Below are 19,987 nucleotides of genomic sequence, written 5' to 3'. Positions count from 1 at the left end.
GATCCACCTGCAACGACCCCTCCTCCCCAGGGCAGTCTCAGGTTTCTTCAGGCTCCCCAGTCTCCCCAGGTGAAATGTCCTTGTGCGTCCAGTGCTCTCTTCTCCCTCTACTTCAGTCCAACTAGGTGCCCACAGTTAAGTGTAACGTGTGAACCTGAAGGATGTGAGGATGGCAGGGTCTCTGAGAACACACCCCCAGCCTATAGGCTTACCTCCTATTGAAGCCATCCTGCAGGCTTGGGCACGGACTACTGCTGCCTGGTAGCCTCAATGAGAAAAGTCAAGACCAGGAGCCAGAGAGCGACCTGCTTCAGCAAACGCTCGGGATCCAAGTCAACGAGGGACACGTTTGAAAGTAAACCGGAAAATGCGGGCTGAACCGTTCTGCGGTGGGGGAGGGGCAGAGGGCACGTGGGTCGGGGTGGGGTGGCGTGCGCTGGGGGGACATTCCACGAGGGCTCTGGCAGGTAGGCAAGAACCGGAAGTTCCTTCCACCTCCCACAGTGGCAACACAATTGGCGTGTGCCTCTTTAGGCAGTTTATAAACTGTTGTTTTGATTCACGGCACCGAGGTTGAGCATGACAGTTCCTTCCTTTCACGTCTTTATCCATCAACCTAGGTTTTTTTTTTTTTTTTTTTGCGGTACGCGGGCCTCTCACTGTTGTGGCCTCTCCCGTTGCGGAGCACAGGCTCCGGGCGTGCAGGCTCAGCGGCCATGGCTCACGGTCCCAGCTGCTCCGCGGCATGGGGGATCTTCCCAGACCGGGACACGAACCCGTGTCCCCTGCATCGGCAGGCGGACTCTCAACCACTGCGCCACCAGGGAAGCCCTGGAGCTTTTATAATGAAGGAAAACTTAAATGATTTGCAACCAATAACTTCATACTAGAGGAATGGTGAGGCAAAATATTGTACCCAGGCACTCGAGAAAGGCAGGCTTCCTTGTTGCTTCCTCCCTTTGTTCATTCATTCAACCAATTATTTACAAGATTCTCACTCATAATTCTGATACAGTATTTGAAGGACTCTTCTCAAGGCCACTGATACAAAAATTGCACTGTGCAAAAATTAGCCAGTCCCAATTCTGCAATCACCTTTGTAATACTTCAAAATCCTACACCCCACAGACTGAGATAATCAAATTAGCCCAAATGTAACTTGGGAAGACCAGTCACAGAAGGGAGTATCTAAAAGTCCTTTGGATCATGATCTCTGACTTCCTGCACAGAAGGTGGGGGCGGGCATTGACTACTGAGAAAAAACATCTCTGGACATGCATCACAAGCCTCAGAAGACAGTTCATCTTCCACTCAATCACGAAACATTAAAGAAACAAAGAGATACCATGTTTGTGTCTTGTGGAGTTTTCAAGTCTGCACTTGGAGGCGCTTAGTGCTGTTACATGGGAGGGGTCTTCAGAGGCATCCTGTTGAGTGAGAAATGCTCTAATCTTGCATTTGACCAGAAAGCGGATCTGATGACTGACGTCTCTTCGGGAAGTATTACAAAGTCAGGGCAGTGAGTCGATCCCGCTACTGTTTTTGTTGTTGTTTTATTGTCAACTGAAATCCTGCAAGATATTATAAAAAAGGAGGGAGGGAAAATAAAATTGTTCCCATACTACCTGTTGAAATTGGCCCAGATGGTCAACCCTTTCTCAAAATTATTTTTTAAAAAACCCCAAAACCGTACAAAGGAAACACCTGTGAACACTGAGAAAAAATATTCTAGTAGAGTAAATGCGTTGGAAAAACTCTAGGAACGGAGTCAGGAGACAGTATCTTAAGAGTGTTTCCCAGGTCTGAAATTCTTTGCTAGCATTGTTCTTTAACGGAAACTGCAGGTGTGCTAGGAAAAAGGACCTACTGTTTTTTGAAAGGCATTAACAAGAACCAAGGAACGGCAGTCCAAAGGGCATGAAAGTACTTGGCCCAATTTGAGGCCACTGTGCTTACAGCGGAGCTCTCCAGAACTCTTTGTAGCTAAGTGCATGGGTTTCACGAGTGCAATATAAAACTCACGAGTGCACATTTCCCAAGAGCTGGTTTTAAGAAGAGACCGTCACGAAGGTTCCCAGCGAGGAGCGTCGCCAGAGAAGTTCCACAGCTTGCCCGACCCTCCATTTCTGTCCTCTCCTGCAGAGACCTCCTAGGCCCGCGCACCCCGCGCCTGCACGCCCGCGCACGCCTGTGCACGCCCACTGGGGCGGGGCTCTCGGGCACGCGGACCGCCGTCCTCCGACAGCTCCCGGCGTCTGCTGGGGCAGTTTGCTCCGGAAGACAGGAGCGCATGCGCGAGCGCGGAGGGTGGGGCCCCAATGGCTGTCCGGCGGGGGAGGGGCCTGTCATGGCGGCCTGTAGAGTCAATTCTAGGAATCCTGAGGTAAGGGGTACGGGGACTTTTCACCCCTCAGGTGTCACCGCTCTGCACTGTTGTTCACCCTGTGGGTTATTTGTGCCCTTGTCCATGTAAGGAGACTCCCCACAATGTGGACTCACGCCCCCATAGAGCTCGATTCCCTTGAGATGTTTACCCCAGGATTATCGGCACCACTGGGGAGCCGGCTGCATGAAGGGTTCAGTGATTGCGGGGCCTACAGTGGGGGCTAAATAGTGTGTGCGGGCTATTAAACAGGTGCCGTTCTAGTCTGCGCGTTGTGAAGAGTACAAAAGCTAGAGGGAAGTTCTTGCGAGTTGAAAACCCTCATCTGGTTCCGAAGGTGTAGCTCAGGTGATTGGAAAATGAGTGAAGATGGAAGGAACACACTCATCGTTTCACTAGTGTCTTCCTTCTTATCATAAAAACATCAGTCAACACTTATGTTCAAACTGCATTCTTTTGTCGGTGATGCGAGCAACTTTGCTGAATGTGGTAATAAACATGTATTTGTAGTCTGGTGTCAAATCATGATTGATTTGCAAGCATAGATGGGGTCTGTACATACTTAATTGGTTGGTGGGAATCTGATAGGTAGTCAAATGTGTGGGTTGGTTTTGTCCGTGGATATTTGTGTTTGAAGGAGGTCATGCCTGTGTTTTTGTGAGAGTGTGTAAGAGTGAGTGTTGTATTTGGAGGGTGTTGAGATGTGACGCAGGCCTACTCAAGGAGTTGGTGGTTAGGTGTTTGTAATTTGGTGTTTGGGGAATATGTTTACATGTGTTTTTTTCACCCATGAATTTGGGGATTTGTGTGTGTGTAATGGTGGATTTGGAAGGATTATCTGCATATGCGTAAGGGCAATGTCAGGAAAAGTAGTGGTGTATATTACTTTGGGTGTCCAGTCTGTTAATTTTGTATATTTGGGGAATGTAGGCTGATCATTTGTGTATTCAGGGCATGTTGTATGGTTATGGGGTGTTTGTGGGTGTGCATGTTCAGGAGCTGTGTATGTATATTTGGATGTGTAGAGGGCAAGTCTGTGACTATTTTATGGGGCTGGTGGATGTTGAATGTGTAGGTATGTTGTGTTTGTATGATCCTGTATTCTGCAAGATGGCAGAGTTCATTCTGCGTGAGAGGTTGGGACTATGGGGCTATGTATACGCCAGTAGTGTGGTACTGTATGTGTATTTGGAACAAAGGGCGTATAGGGTGACATTATTGCCTGTTTGTAGTGTACTGGGTAATTGTGGTTCTATTTGGGACTTGTGGAGAGTTGTGTGTTCAATGAGTTTGTGTGTGTATTCAAGGGGCATGGCCACTTGGAGGAATATTTGCTGAGGCTGTGCATTTGTAATTTTCAGTAGGAGCTTCTTAGGCTTATGTATTTTGGGAAGTGAGTGTATCTGATAGAGAGGTAGGGTTCTATGTTTCTACAGGGAAGATGGACAATTGCATTTGTATGTATTAGAAATATGTGATACGGGTATTTGTTAGTACTTGCATATGTGTGAGCTGGCTCCTGATAGCTAGGGATAATTTGATATATGGAAGTTGTTTCATAAATGGTTTGCTGGAGATATTTTCATGTATCTTACTTGTGTATTCTAATCCGTGTGCGTGTCCATCATCAGGTGCATGCATTATCAGAGTTTGTTCATAAGGTATGGAGTTGTTAGGAGTATTCAAAGTGTATTTCTTTGGAGAACGCTAGGGTGTCTATACATGTGTTTGGTAGGAGTAAGAGGTGGTCTGTCTATATATTCAGGGTGAGGGTAGAAATGTATATATACACACACACACACCTATACAGTTTGTATGTTGGAGTAGTGGTGGGGAGCTTGTATTCTGGAGAGGTAGCATAATGTATAGTGTTTGGGAGGGGATCCATATGTTCAGGGGTTAGGAATATTTGCATGTGTGTGTCCATAGGTGTGTGAGAATTGTGTATGTATCTTAGTAAGACTGCAGAGGTTGTCGGTGTTTTTCTGTTTTGAATGTGTCTGAGCATTTGGGGTGTATACTCATGAGTAGTTTGTGGATGTGTGTCTTTGTGATTTGTGAGTGTAGCAGGAGGCTTCGAGTCCTCTATGTGTCTATTTCAAAATGTAATGCCTGAAGAATTTAGTGGTGTTGCTTGTATGTGTGTTCTCAGTATTAGTGAGGTGGACTTACATGTACAGTTGACCCAAACATGGGTTTCAACCACACGGGTCCACGTATAGTGGATTTCTTTTTCAGTAACTACTACAGGACTACTACAGGATCCATGGATGCAGAGCCACTGCATGGAGGGTTGGCGCCCTAACCCCCAAGTTGTTCAAGGGTCAGCTGTATTTGATAAGTATAGATTATTTGTGCCTGTGTGTGTTTTTGAGTTCCTGGGGCTTCTGGGGTATGTATTCTGTGGGATGTGAGAGTTTAGTTTGTGTGTTTGGAAACCAGTGGGCTGTGTAGGTTATGTGTGTGTGCAGGAATCCTGCAGTATATGTATTTTAGGGCTGTGGGATTGCATATGGGTCTTTTTTTGGGTTGCACATGAGACAGTTGTGTACTTGGTGACCCTGTGTGCTTAGGTACTCAGTGTGTACATCTGGATGGCATATTGGTTGCACATGTTTGTTTTCAGGCCCATGTTGTGTGTGTATATATAGTTGTGAGAGTGGAATGTGAATATTCAGGGTGAGTAAGGTTTCATCTGTAAAAATTTAGGTAGTAAGAGGTGGCCTGTTTGTGTATTTATTCAGGGTGAGGGTGTGTGTTCAGGATATATATATATATATATATATATATATATATATATATATATGTACAAACACAAATGTATCTGTGGTATCCTTTTGGTTATATATCTGTGGTGGGAGTTGAGAGTTCTCCTTGGGGTGTAAGTGGATTCTGTGCACATATTCACAGGAAAAGTTATGGGATGTGTCTTGGGAGAGTCAATGGTGCATCTCTCTTCCCAGCTGTGTGTTTAGTGATGTCAGGTGGGTAGCTTGAAATTGGTCATGCTGGGAATATTTATACCATGTAGATAACCATAAGTGAAGTCTTTCCCGCCTTTCTCGGAGAGCTTTTTATCAAGCACTTAGCAGCGTACCACTGATGTGCGTGTTTGGATTGTGTATGTATGAAGCAAGAATATTTGGGCATCGGTGGGTATGTATGAGACACTCATGTGAATTGTGAGTGGGGCTTCTGGGGCTATGGGCCCTTGTATATGTGCATTGACCCTGGTAATTGTGAATCATTGCATTGCTCCTATCAGGTTGGTCTGTTCTTTAGGGCCAGAGAATCCCCATAAATGTTGTTGATTCCCAGTAGAAATCATGCAGATGGATACAGGGGTGTCTGTACCTTAGGCAGGTGGACACTCCTTCAGCATTTGTGTGGTCCTAGAGTCTGGGTCCCTAGAAGGGGGCGCCTGGCGGACAGATGGCCATGCAGAGCAGAACCTTCACAGGTGTGTTGTTGGCATGACAGGCAGCAATCAGAAAGTCATGGGGCTTCCTGGATAGGAGGTCAGATGACCAAGGGCTCTCCCAGGAAAACCCCCTGAGAATCAGTTGGACAGCTACAGGCATTACTGGCTCTTCTGTGGCACAGCGGACGTGCAAGGACACCCTCCACATGGGGTCCAGAGCCATGTGTCCCTGAGCCCAACTGCCCCAGGGTGGTGGGAACTGTTGCATATCAGGCTGGTCAACTGTATCACTAGGTCTCAACCAACCTGTCTCATGGAAACCTAAGTCCTCACGGATAGGCAGGACCTCTAGGGATCACTGAGCTGACAAGGACAGAGGTAGGGAGGCTTTGTCACTGAGGGAGAGTTGGAGACTGAGACCTGGAGAGCCTGGGGAGTCCCACTCTGAGGAGATACGGCTCTGATGTTCCCAAACCCTTTAGACATGTTCTCTGTTCTTTTCTGAAGGCTCAAGATGCTTCTAGCAGTGGGAAGCTTATCTCAGTTTCATGTTTCTCTGATAGGATGAACTGACCCTTTTATTCACTCTTCCACATCGAGCTGCAAACCCATCAGAGGGAACCATGTGATCGTTGTAGGCACCAGCTGACCCCACAGCCACCTTGTGCCTCCCTTGGACCCACCCAAGCATTTCTGAGCCTTCTTTATGGTGAGTCTTGTGGCCTTTTCTCCCTCATTGTGACTCCTCCTGCCAATAAAACATGCTGTGAATGTTAACAAAAGGAAACCTGCACTAGAATTGGAGTCTGGAAGGCCCGTAGAGGGAGCTCTCATGCCGTGCCACTCATCATCAATTACTCCAACAGGAAGAGGTCATTTACTGACCCCAAAGAGGAAGTGCAACCACTTTACTACCCCAGCTGGAGGAGGGAAGACTTCCTTCCTGGCCAGCAACAAAAAGTAGAAAATAGAAATAGCTAATAGAAAATTCCGCAGTTTAGCCAATGAGACGCCGTTGTCACCTGAAGTTTTACTTTCCTCCAGTGAACTTCCATTTTTTCCCTTGATGATGACTTTCTTTCCTTGTCCCACCCTCCTTACTATACAAGTCTTCTGGGACTTCCCTGGTGGTCCAGCAGCCAAGACTCCGCGCTTCCAATGCACGGGGCATGGGTTCGATCCCTGGTCGGGGAACTAAGATTTCCACATGCCATGTGGCCTGGCCAAAAAAAAAGAAAGCCTTCCATGTTGTGTAACCCGTTGGAGTATCTCCCTTTCTATCAGATGAGATGCTGCCTGATTCATGAATCGTTTAATAAGGCCAATTTATTCAAAATTCAAAGTAAATCTTCCAATTTACTCAGTTAAATTTTGTTTTTTAATACATTGGGGGCATGCAGAGGTGGCCACTAACAGTTTAATATGTATCCCTCCAGAAATGTTCTGTATAAAAATATGTATGTGCACTTTTCTAAAATCCACTCTTATGATTGCTACTGCTAACAAGATGATTTTATGATTAAATGCTTATCTTTTTAAAAAGAAAAAGGTAAATATATTGGTGGCAGTGATGGGATCTGAAGCAAATTTCTGATAACATTTGGGACAAGGAGAAACAGGTGTGGTGCCCACAACTCCTTTGAGTTCACTGTCTTTCTTGCCATTCCTGAAGGTTGTTGGTAAGCTCCTCTTGGTTTGAGCTCCATTCTCTTTGCGTTTGTGCTCCCAATCTAACTGGCTTTCCTTTACAGGGCAGGTCAGTTTGGCTGGTAGAGGATTCTCCTTGAGGCCAAACCCCTAGCCTTTCAGATGGAAATTCCCAGGACACAGTAACATCTCTTGGTTATTGCCAGTATATTTTGGAGTGGTAAACCATAGCCCCTAATTTTGTTCCCTGGATTCCACACTGGGCACTGCTGACAGTGTAGTCTGCACTTGCCCATCTGTTTGGAATCAGCCCCCAGTTTCCATGCTTGGAGCTGTTGGTGGTGGCTATAGTTCTCCATTTTGTTTGGAATCAGTTTGCAGTCCCCCTTCCTTGGGATTTGCCGTTTGGATCTTTTTCCTCAGTCCAAGGATCCCTGGGAATCGGTGGTGGTGCATACCAGGCCTTCTTTTGTCCAGGACATAGTAACATCTCTTTGTTACTGCAGATATATTAAGGCGCAGGTTTTTTGTGTGTTCTTTTGGGTTGACAAAGGCTAGCTAAGGAAATGAGATCCTTTATCGCCAAAGAGTTGAGAATGCCAGCTTCTGGCACACCTGCTTATTTTATATTTAAGAACTATGGTCCTGGAGGTTGTAGATATTTAGAAAGATGGAAAAATTATACTAATATTGATCTAGAATTACAGTGGTCATTGTGGGGCATGTTCCAGTTAGACAAGATTGTACATTTAAGGAAAACACTAGAGAGCAAGGGTTCACAGATTGCACAGGGAGAATGAGATGCCTGCTTTACTTGGTATGTAAAAGTTTACAGACGGTTTCAAGATTCCAAAATAGCTTCGTTGAGAGACTTAGAACAAAAAGCTAATGAAAAATTAAAGAGACAAAAGGTACCTGAAACAAAAGACCATAGGACGGATGTGACTGCAGATTTAACTCCTACTGTCCCCCCCTTTCCTTTTTCACCTGAGTACTCTTGTTTTACTCATTTTCTGTCTGAAATACTTTTCTATTCCAAAAAGAATATTTAACAATTGCCATTTAAAGTAAAACTACCTGAGATTGCAGGTGAGCCCCCTCAGGTGTCCTTTACCCCTTGGTCAAAGACTGAACTGAGAGCTGTAGTCAAAGAATTCTCTAAACCTTGGAGGAACCCCCAACATTTTTTAAAGACTTCAGAGTCACTGTCAGGGCGTATGTCCCCAAACTGCTAGATCTTTATCCACTTGTACACATGTTGGTAGGACTGGGGGAAGCCCCAGAATGGATGTGGGAAGCAAAACGACATAATCCCTAGGATGATATTCAAGATCCTCAACCTAAAAAGGCTTGCAGAATAACAACTAACCTTTTATAAGCTATTCCTAAAATCTTCCCTGCTCACACTTGGTCTATTATTAATTGGCCTAATAATGATTGATGTATTATTCACTTGTACAAACAAAAGAGGGGTGAATCTGTGGAAGACTTTAGAGCCAGTTTAGAAGCTCTCTTTTTACAGCAGTTGGTGTTCCAAGGAATAAAAAGGCCACTCAGCCTGCTTTAACTGCCCTCTTTGTAAGTGGATTATCTTCTGAGATTAGTGGATTGATAAAAGGGCAGAAAAGAGGGTGGGAGGCTATAGGCCTGACTGAACTCGTGACTATAGCTGAGCATTTTGAAAGGACCTTGGAGCAAGATCACAAACAGAAATCCACCAAGCTCATAGCCTTACAGTTACAACAGCTCTAAGGCAAGGGACACAAAATGACACCTGGGCCTCCCCCATTACAACCTCCTAGGGGTCCATGATCAATTTGATGACCCAAAGTTGATGTTTCATTTGTAATCAGTGAGGACACTGGAAAAAGAGGTGTCCTCAAAAGTCCTATGCAAACTCTTCACAATTGCTCTCATATCTGTCTCAAAGGGAGGGCCCCCCGTGACCCTCTCGCCTAGTTGGCAGAACTCCAGAGGTTCTCTGGTAAACTATTACCAGCAATGACCTTAAACAGCCCAGAGGAAAATATAATGAAAAACGGCCAAATTTTAGTTGATACTGGAGCTATGCTTTCTACTTTAAACCCCACTCTCATATTTTACTTTGAAATCTACATTAAACTCTAACCCTAACTGTAAACATAATTACCTAACCGTTCAACACCCTACCCCTAGCCCTAACCAGAGCTGTGCTTTCTACTCTAAATCCCACCCTCAAAGAACAACAGGTCCCTCTGAGTAAAGAGGATGTTTCCATAGTGGGAGTACCTAATACAGTTCAGAGAGAATTTTTTATCTCAACCAAGATTCCTTTCTGCTATGCAGTATAGCCCCAGTTAATCTACTCAGTAGAGATCTCTTTTCTAACTTCAAAGGGCCAGTACATTTTGCCTCCAGTGGAGATCTCACCTTAAAATTTCCTGATCAACGTGAACCTGATCAGTTATGTTCCTTACAATCTGTCCTGGACCTAAAAGCGGAAGTTCAACAAAAGTTCCCTAATTGGATGGAGATGCCTGCAAATTTGGGGGCTACTTCTGACAGTGTTAACATGAGAAGAATAAAAAAATGCAAACCTATAAAGATTCAGATAGATGTAGCTAAGCCTCTCCCTAGGTTTCCTCAACAGCTATTAAAGCCTGCGGTCATACAAGGTCCCATAGCTATTGTAGAAGACCTAATTGCCCAGGAGGTAATCATTCCTGTACTCGTCCCTGCAGCATGCCAATCTTGCCTGGTTGGAAACCTGGCAGGATGGCCATTTGTCCAGGACTTGGGAGCTGTTAATAAAAATAGTTTTTCCCTGTTTTCCTGTTGTTCCAAACCTAGCCACCCTTGTGTCACAAGCTTGAACTGACTTGAAATGGTTTACAGTTGGAGACCTTTGTTCACCTTTCTTCAGCATCCCGGAGACCCAACAGCCAATATCTACATGCCTTTACTTGGAACAATCAACAATATACCTGCACTTTTATGCCTCGAGGGTTCACTGGGACTCCTTCTTTTTTCCTCCCAAGTACTTCACCAAGATTTAAGTACCCTCTAGTTCCCTGAGAAATCAGCCTTTTTACCATATGGAGATAACCTCCTGCTGTACTCAGCTACTGTAAAGGTTCCATAAGGCATTCATAAAAGATTCCATTTATTTGCTGCAACAGTTAGCTGAGAAAGAACACAAAGGAAAAATTACAATTATCCGTAGACGCTGTTCATTACCTAGGACGTAATCTGAGCACTGAAGGAATTCAGCTATCTCCAGAGAGAATTAGGCTGATACAGGAACTTCCTAGACTCACAACTAAGTGCTAGCATTGTGGATTTCTAGGTTTAGCTGGTTATTGCAAGCTCTAGGTTCCAAATTTTTCTGTTACCTCTTCCACTCTGTGAACTTATTAAAGATTTGGTTCCTGAAGCCTTTGCTTGGGAAGATAAACACAAGCAGGTTTTTATAAGGCTAAAACAAGCAGTGCAGGAGCTGCCTGCCTTAGGGTTGCCCAAATGATCAGGTTCAGGTTGATCCGGAAACTTTTTTTTTTTTTTTTTTTTTTGCGATACGCGGGCCTCTCACTGTTGTGGCCTCTCCCGTTGCGGAGCACAGGCTCCGGATGCACAGGCTCAGCGGCCATGGCTCACGGGCCCAGCCGCTCTGCGGCATGTGGGATCTTCCCGGACCGGGGCACGAACCCGTGTCCCCTGCATCGGCAGGTGAACTGTCAACCACTGCGCCACCTGGGAAGCCCGATCCGGATACTTTAAGGTGAGATCTCCACTGGAGGCAAAGTATATTAGCCCTTTTAAGTTCGAAAAGAGATCTCTACTTAATAGATTAACCTTAGGTTATTCAAAACCTTTTACTTTATTTGTGCATGAAAGGCATAATCAGGCCGCGCAGAACTGTGTGAGCATGGTGGTAAACATAGGCCCATTGCCTGTTATAGCATACAGCTTGATTCAGTTGCTTTTGCCCGTCTCAGGTGTCTTAAGGTTATAGCCGCAACTGCAAATTTAGTGGAAGCCTTGGCAGATTTGACTCTAGAAAATGAAGTTTATTTGCAAACTCCACACCTTGTCCACAGTCTTCTTAACGCTGAATTGACAACATTTCTCTGCAAGTATCACTAGATTAACTTCCTGTGAAATCCTGCTTTCACCACCTCATCTTTAAACGTTACAACATTCTCAATCCTGCTACACTACTACCTCTGTCTCACAAAGGTGAGGGCCGTGACTGCCAGGTAACAGTGTCCCATGGGAATTCCCTGGTAGTCCATTGGTTAGGACTCCGAGCTACCACTGCAGGGAGCGCGGGTTGGATCTCTGGTCGAGGAACTAAGATCCCACGAGCCACATGGCGCGGCCCAAAACAAAAACAAAACAAACAAACAGAAAACAGTGTCCCATTTTGTGACACCGTGTCCTGAGTAAAGATGTTACCAAGTCCAAGGTTGCTCTGCTTGCCGCACGACAGGCCATAAATCGGAGATGAGGTGTTGAGGCAAGGAATATGACTTTATTCAGAAAGCCAGCAGACCGAGAAGATGGCAGAGTAAAGTCTCAAAATAACCATCTTATCGGGGTTTGGGTGCCAGTTTCTTTTATAATACAGAGATGGGGAGGAGATGAGGAGGTAAAGTAAGAAGGCCATAAGTTTTGCGAATAGCCCCTGGAATGGCCAGCCTCGGGGAGGAGATGTGTTAATTTCTTCTTAATTGTAGCCATCCACAGGTGGAAGGAGTCCATATGTTTCCCTGAACAAAGGCACTTTGGTTTAACATTCAGACAGAGGGACAGGGTTCCCCGAGGCAGGCCATTATGTACAGGTACAGACAGTATCCTTTTAGTGAACAAAAGCAGCAGAAGGCAAAGGTTACAGTAAAAGGAACAGATCCCATGTGGAGTCCGATATGGCTCTTCCCTGTTACAATTCCCTACTGTCAATGTCCATTCCACAGTCTTGTGGATAAAATGGGGTGACGGCCCTTCTAATTGCTTCATCAGATGGATCTTTCCGGGAGTGTCCACCATTGGTGCCAGTGTTCCAAACGTTGGGTTTTTGTTTTTTTTGTTCCTCTCTGGAAAGTGTGTCCTTTACACCTGTAGCCTTAAAAAAATATTCTCAGCCTAAAAGTTGAGAGTTACGATCTCTTTGATGGGAATTTTGAGGGCTTCAAGCCTGGGAGGCAGCATCTCAAGTTAAGGAATTCAGCGCTTTTCCATGTACAGGAAGATGCAAGAGTCTGGGCTCACTGAACTCATTCATTTGATATGTACCTCAGCTGTCCGGGGCCTGTATCCTATATCCTCACATCCTGAGTTTCGTCAGGGCTCACCGGCTCACGTTGGGGGGCTGCAGTCGCTAATGACTGATGTGTCAGGAAATATTCCATTTCTCAGATCCTCTCCTCTTGGTCAGGATTTTGACCAATATTTGGGAGACATTTCAGGATCAAATTTTGTCCCACGGCGCTGGGAGGCTCATCCCAGGTCAGGGGAGAATTCTTGATATGCCACTCCAGGTGCTAGTCTTTGGATTAGGCCCTATTGCTAATTAAAGATCTTCTGGATCCTCTATCTAATTATGATCCAGGAGACATTTTCCCTTGTTGCTTCCTCCTGTACCTAGAATCACACTATTACAATGATTTCATGTTATAAATGTGGTCTATTTCCTCAAGATGTTTAGCCATTGAAGTATTGTTGGAGGCCTGGTTCCATACTGGGTACTGTAAGAGACACCAATCTTATAGAGTAGACAGGATATAAGTAATGCAGCTAGTAATGTTAACAAAGACACAGTACAGCAGGGAGACACAAAGAGCAAACAATCTGGAAACAAAGAACAATGATCAGTATAACTACTTGTAATCCAATTGCAATAGCGAGCGACCAGAGGTACCCTAACTGATTTAGTGAGCCATCCGCTGTTTCAGTGTACCAGCGGTGCGGACTTAGACGTGCATGGCTTAATCTTGGAGACAAGCATATGCTACTGGCAGGATCACCCAGGTAGAGAGAAAAAGATAAATGTTTCAATTCTGCTTACAAGGGTATAATTTAACAAATGACTGTAAATCATAATGAGTTTAAGGGGAGCGTTTTGCTTACACCTGGAAAACACAGATTGAAAACAGTCATTTTTCAGATAGAAACCATAAAAATTATAACCATAATTATAACCAAAATTATAACCAAAATTATAACCCTTTTACCCAGGCATGTGCAACTAATCGTTTTTGTTAACAGCTTTATGAAGCCATCAGGTTTCCCATTAGAATTCTTCAAGTTCTTACCCAGTTCACCTTTATGGTTTGAAAATCAGAAACTTGTATTTATCCAAAGGTCCTTTCTATAAACCTTCTTGAAGAGGAAGCATTTTTGCAAAGGCATCAGAGTGAAACCATGACTGTGTACAATGGTGAAAGACTTAAGAAGGCACGTGTAAATCTGATTACAGTGCAATTGAGAAAGTAACGTGGTTACTGCGGTGACATGCAACACTTTCAGCTAATAAAGAGAATTCTGACTGGTAACGTTTTACCAGGACATACCAAATTTTAGGAACTCCATATAATCTGTAGAATACCTGTGTCATTTGGCATACAATAGAACCTAAGAAGATTTATTGCTTATTTGACAACACTTTCCGTGTCATTCAACATAATTAGTTAATATCTCTCTTTGGGGTGTTTCAGGGGCCCTTTGAAGCACCCCAAAGTTAGCTAGAGGTCAAAGGAACTTCATTATAATTTGAGTTGGGAAGTTTTGTCAAAAAAATAAGAAAAGGGTTTAAAACAGATAGGATGCCATGTCACTGTGAAACAATAGTTATTCACTTAGCCAAAGTAACAATAAAAGATTTCAAAAGCAAGTACAGAACAGATCTCTTAAAAGGTAGAAAAACTTAAAATCTGGTATCAAAGGCAGTCCAAAATCTTAAGAAACCTTGTCTTCTTAACAGAGAGAAAAGCGAAATTCAAGTTGTGCACCAGCTTACTTTTAAAATGTATTTATTTACCCAATTAAACTTATTTTAAACTTAGTCCTGACCACGTACAGAACTCTTTTTTTCAGGGTCCACTTTCCATAAACCTTCTGTCACTTACTTTAGCACAATTCTGACTTTCAAGTGGTCAAATATGTGGAGAGATTAATTTTAGATAGACCTTCCTAAAAGATAAGTATTTTAAAAAGTTCACCTAAAGCTCTTACCTCATTTGCATTTTCTTTCCTTAAAAGTTTCTTCACATCAAGTTATTTCCTTGCTGACAAATTTGCAACAGATATAACAAGATTTTATTTAGCTTATATTAAACCTAAGCACAATAAAAGTATTATACTTAATGTTGATGACTCTAACAGCATGTCTATATTAATTAGATCAACAAACGAACGTTAATACCAGGTCTTAATTAATACTGAATATTTCCCAGTTCACATGAACCTGAAGCTCATTTAGCTCAGTTTCTCTTGTATTTAGAATAGTTTGGTGTGTAAGTGCTTACTTTTCTTTAAGCCAATTAAATAGAGCTCATCCACAAATCAACCTCAGCAATGTTATCCAAAGACAAAGACACATACAAGGACACAAACATACAGAGACGTCATGGTTGTCATTTCAGAATTTCAGCACTGAGTCAGGTACAGCCATGTGAAGCCCATCAGTTTACAAAAAGAGGTTGGATTCAAATTAGGTTTCTGGCAGATGGAACAAATCCAACTCACTTGTCTACATGGCTGAATTTTTACAGAAAAGACACTTAGGTTTTTTATTTATCCTTGATAAGTCAGTTTCTAAATTACTTTACCCTCTTTCAAAAGGGTGCATTTTAGAAAGATGGCAGAGATGAGAGTTCCTGAGAAGACCAGAAAGGACATTTGCATCTCAAAGATACAGGCAAGTTTTTCCTAGGATGACTTTGTTTCCCCTTTGTTTAATATTTACAAGCCTCTTAAGATAAACAGGGAGGGTTTGGGGAGTGGTATCTATTGGAGAGTCAATCAACTCGTTCCCCACTGTCAAAGTTCCCCGGGGCTCCTGTGGGGAAATTAGAATCGGACGCCTCAAGGCCAAGGGAGTCCCCTGGCCTCTTATAGGATGTCCGCACAAGGGAACTTGCCCTGCTGTGGATGTGGCTCCCAGTCCAAATTGGGTGGCTTGTGGAGTCTTAGATGGTGATACTAAATCAGGCTCCTGTCCCCTGGGGGTTAACACAGAAACTTCTATTTGATCCCCGTGGGTAGGGGAAACAGGAGGTGGTGAATATGATGGCGGCATGGGGGGAGGGTGGGCAGGTGGAACAACTGCGGGTGCAGCTTGCTGTTTTGCAAAACACTTCTAACTGCGAGATCCTATAAAAATTGAGTGAGCCATTTAGGGGCTACCGCCCTTGTGATCCTATATTTTGGGTCCACACCCTATTACAATAGTATACATGTCTTTCTTAGTCATAGGCTCAGGGCTATGTTACACCCATTTATCTACTATAGGCCCCACCCAAAGGGCTCTCCTTCAGGGTTGATGGAGTATTTCCCATTTTGTACACCCAAACGCAAAAGACGCAAACAAATTCTGGCATCAGTGCACACAAAACCAAGACCAAAACCAAGGAACCAGTTCCCAAATCGGTTCTGAGGGGGTGTAGTGGTGTAGAGAGCAGCCGTCTGGTGCAGAAGCCCACAGGCAGCTAGGAGGAGCTGTGTTAGTCCAAAGGGTCCGGGACACATAGTCCATTCTCAGCCCAGAAGGAGCAGCCAGGGGGAACCAGTGAGAGGGCTTGACTAATTGAGCTTTGTGCCTGCTATAAAGCTTATTGTTTAGCTCTTGGCCAGTAAACTATGGAGGGTTTGTACGTGGCTGCATAAATGGGTCTAAGAATGATGGACAAGTGTGGTATTCGTTGCCTCCAAAGTGTGGAGAGACCTAAGTAAGATGTGTTGGGCTTGCTATAGTGTGTTGGGGGGCTGAATAGTTAACAGCTGAGGTTTAGCTGCAAAAGGAATTTCCTGGCTTTTAGAGGATCAGTTAATGCCCAGAAATTTTTTTTTTTTTTTTTTTTTTTTTTTTTTTTTTTGCTGTACGCGGGCCTCTCACTGTTGTGGCCTCTCCCCCTGCGGAGCACAGGCTCCGGACGCACAGGCTCAGCGGCCATGGCTCACGGGCCCAGCCGCTCCGCGGCATATGGGATCCTCCCAGACCAGGGCACGAACCCGTATCCCCTGCATCGGCAGGCGGACTCTCAACCACTGCGCCACCAGGGAGGCCCTCAGAAATTTAATAGTTGTAGACAGCCCTTGAATTTTATGTGGGGCAATAAATAGCATACCTGTATGTTATAGATGGGTCACCAACCATATTAGGGCCTTGTGCACCAGTCTCCTGAGGGGCTCTGGATTAGAACCTCAGTATAGTGCCAGACGGTGCAAGGGGACCCCAGGTCTTCTCAGCAAAGACTGTGGGCAATAGCTGGGCTGTTAAGCTAGCCAGTAGGCAGACAGGTTAAAACATACTGGGTGCCTTCTGAAGTAAAAGTAGACTGCAGCTGGGACTCCTTAATAACTGGTACTGAATAGAACATAATAGCTAGATTGTCACAGCAAAGTAATTCCCTGGAGCCCTTTGGATATCCTTAATGAACTGGACAGTGTTGGAAATGGGAGCCTTAATAGTGGGGATCAGCACTTATATTTCAGTAGTTGATTATAAGTCACCACTCATTAATAGCAGGCTTTAATAGCAGCCAAATGGGGAAATTGAAAAGGAGAAATGGTGTGTTTAATGACTTCTTCTTTTCCTAAAATCTGAATTATGGGCTGCAATCCCACAGCCCCCTGTCATACATGTTATTGGGAGATATTTACTGTCTTAGGTGGCAGTCTTATGGGCTCCCAGTTTCAGCTTCCACCAGGAAGGCCAGGAATTTGGGTTTGTTCCAAATGGCGTTGCAGTACATCAAGGCATCCATAGCTGTAACGGGAAAGGGTAGGGCCAAAGGGGCTACCACCACTAAAAGATTTTTAATAAAGATTGTTTCAATAGTGACATTCAATGGAAGTTGAATGCTTTCTACTCCCCTGACTACTATGCCTTGTAATCTAAAGTGTGGCCCTTGCTTATAATTGGAGGGGTTCCCAGGAGGCACTGTAATTTGAGCTCCCGTGGTCAATGAGAGCCATAAGAAAATTTGTTTATGTGTGTCCCAAGGAAAATTAGAGAAGTATATGGGCAAGTGTCCCAGAGGAGGGCCACGCTCCAGGGATCTGCCAGGTCCCTAAGGCAGAGGCGTTGGCAGAGGTCAGGGTAGAGGATTCGGAGAGGTGACAGCTACCCATCACTCCAGTCTCCTGAAGAGTCTGCAGCGCCTGAGCAAAAATTTCTAACTTGTGCTTGGGCGGTCTCAAGTTGACATCATTAGGGACCCCCGATCTCCAGAGCTGCCAATACAGGGAGGTCTGTTAGTCATCTCATGAAGGATGGAGCTGTGTGATGGCACCACCCCTTGGTGGAGATCAGTAAGGGTCCCAGAAGTCCCTATATCCCTTAAGGGTCCTCTGCTGGGTTCCTGGCCAATGGGGCAGCGGGGCCCATGTGCCTTTACTGGCAAGCGAGATTTGGGGCTTCCGAAAAATTATCTTTTTCATATCCAGATACAACATGGATGCAGCCCCACGCCTGTTGGACTGTATCTGCCGTTTCTTTGAATCGTAACCGCGTGGCTTTAGAATTAGGGAGAGCACCCTTCTCGCCCTTCCCTTGGACAAATGTTTTCTAGAAAAATTTGCCTTTCAACCATGGTATAGTTACATGTCTCTGTTTCTTGTTCATGCTGGTCATCTGATGTTTTGGTGCAATGGATGGTGACAGGGAGCACCTGGAATGGAGTTTCCTCTTCCTGACTCCTATGCTGCCACTTCCTGTTTAGGGTGTCCCAGTCAGCCTGGGTGGGGTCAAGGGATGATTTGCAACAGCAGCAAGAAATGCAGCAACATAGGAGGCACTTACCTCAGCGGCATTTGCCCGTTCAGGGTACCGTGATGCCCCTGGTACAGCTGCCTCTGTCATCGGTTAGGGCTGTGTGGGGAACTCTTGGATGTATGTTTAGGGCATAGGATGGTTTGGGGTAATAGTAAAGCTGTGTAGAGACTGTGTATGTGTGATCTGGGGAGAGATGAGGGGCGTGAGTGCCTTTGTGAGTGTACGGTTGGTGTAGCATGGTGTGGCTGGGTGGTGGGCTGCTTCTGGGTGTTTTGAGGCTATGTGTGCAGGCATTTGAGAAGAGGTAGGGGTGTGCATTTTAATGCTTTGTGTGTTGGATCTGTGTGTATGCAGAGTGCAGGGGTTATACACATGCTCATCCTGTAGGGTAAGAGTCCAGGGAGTGTACTTTTGATGTGGAGGAATTTGCAGAGATTGGGGTTGTCAGTGTAAATTGGGGCTGCTAGCTGTGTGTGTATAATCAGGGGATGTGACAGAGGCTGTTTATAGTATCTCAAGAGGGAGATGGGTGTATGTTTGTATTGGGGGTGTGAGGTCATGATGTGTTCTGGGGGGAGTATATAGGAGAAGGTTGGAAACATTGTGTCTCTCTAATGGTATTTTGTGTTTGTCTCAGCTTCTGAGGCATTGTACATACGTGGATGTTGACAGCTGTGTGCGGACTGTATGTGTTCTATTTGGATTTGGGGGGTTGTGTCTTCTATTAAGAAGTATGTGAGTTTGGTTTGAATATATTTGGCTCTTGTTGAAGGGTTTGTGTGTTTGCATTGAGGGGTTATATGGGGTTGGGTGGATTTTTGTGGGGTATGAGGATTTAGGTGTTTGATTACCAGGGGCCGTTGGGGGTGTGTTTTTGTATTCAAGACTGGCTGTGGTTTTATTGGAGTTTGTAGTGCATGTATATTGGAGCAGGAGGGTTCTGGGCACACAGTCAGGCATTTGCTTATAAGTAGGGAGTTTGTGTGTTTGAGGATGTTTGGAGCTCTGTGGGGCTCTGTGATGGTGGCACAGGTGACTGTGGGCAGGTGGAGTGTGTGTTGGGCTGGAAGGGAAACTCGAGGGCCTGTTGGGGACTGTGAGGCACCCATGTGAACTCCCACGTGGACTGACCTTTGTTCCTTCTGATCTTCTATGGCTTGTCCGCATCCTGATCTTCTGTGGCATCTACTCCCCTGGAGTGGTCAGCGATACTCTGCTCATTCTTAGCCAGATGAGTCAGGAAATGTCACTTCCTCTGGCAGCTGGATGTGCCTCTTGCAAGTGAGTGGTCCTGGAGTCCAGGGTGCAGGACTGGTGGACAGATGCAGAGTGAAGCTGATTCCCCCATGAGCCCTCTCCTCAGTGAGGTGGCCAGGAGGTCAGGGCTGTATCTCCAGAAGGTCAGACCTGGCCAGTCCTCTCTAGAATGTGCTGGAGCGGCCAACTCGTTGAACGCACCCTGCCAGGAGATAAACAGACCCTGAGGACAATTCCTAAGGGAGAAGTCTATACCTACCCATCTTCCACTTTCTCCTTTGGATGGCCTCTACCACAAGGTAAAAGC

The 19,987-nt window shown here is 45.0% G+C and overlaps 1 protein-coding gene and 1 pseudogene across 2 annotated transcripts in view; both read left to right on the top strand.

Moving 5' to 3' along the window:
* The window catches only part of LOC309808912 (centrosomal protein of 78 kDa-like), an 823,590-nt pseudogene that overhangs the window by 151,388 nt on the left and 652,215 nt on the right, over positions 1 to 19,987 (top strand). The gene's annotated exons all lie outside the window — the stretch shown is intronic.
* Positions 1 to 19,987, top strand: part of LOC309808097 (forkhead-associated domain-containing protein 1-like) — a gene marked incomplete at its 3' end in the record, with an annotated part of 108,360 nt that overhangs the window by 64,279 nt on the left and 24,094 nt on the right. The gene's annotated exons all lie outside the window — the stretch shown is intronic.

Source organism: Mesoplodon mirus (genome assembly GCF_964341445.2).
Source record: "Mesoplodon mirus genome assembly, chromosome: 7".
Classification (NCBI taxonomy): domain Eukaryota; kingdom Metazoa; phylum Chordata; class Mammalia; order Artiodactyla; family Ziphiidae; genus Mesoplodon; species Mesoplodon mirus.
This window is presented reverse-complemented; position numbering and strand designations above follow the sequence as displayed.